We start from the raw sequence: 259 nt of genomic DNA, 5'->3' as shown, positions 1-259 counted from the left end.
TCCCGCCCGCGGCTGCTGCGAAAACCTGGCGGCCATACCCCGCCCGGCCCCGCGCCTCCGCGCCGCCCGGCGAGCCGCACTGGGCATGCTCAGCACCGGCCGGCTCCGGCTCCAGTAGGTGGGAAGCTCCGCACTCCCGGCTGCCTACAGCGCAGCCCGCACCGCGGCAAACGCTGGCGGAGGCGGCTCGCCCGCAGTAGGCGCTGCCGGCCGTCGGGATCAGAGCCTGGAGTAGCGGGCTCAGAGTGCGGCGCAGCGG

General features: G+C 76.4%; 1 protein-coding gene across 2 annotated transcripts in view; it reads left to right on the top strand.

Moving 5' to 3' along the window:
* The window catches only part of MFAP3L (microfibril associated protein 3 like), a 53,847-nt gene that overhangs the window by 1,806 nt on the left and 51,782 nt on the right, over window positions 1-259 (top strand). The gene's annotated exons all lie outside the window — the stretch shown is intronic.

Source organism: Tupaia chinensis, unplaced genomic scaffold (assembly GCF_000334495.1).
Source record: "Tupaia chinensis unplaced genomic scaffold, TupChi_1.0 Scaffold000051_1, whole genome shotgun sequence".
Classification (NCBI taxonomy): Eukaryota; Metazoa; Chordata; class Mammalia; order Scandentia; family Tupaiidae; genus Tupaia; species Tupaia belangeri.
The sequence above is the reverse complement of the archived record's forward strand: the minus strand, read 5'-3'. Positions and strand labels throughout refer to the sequence as shown.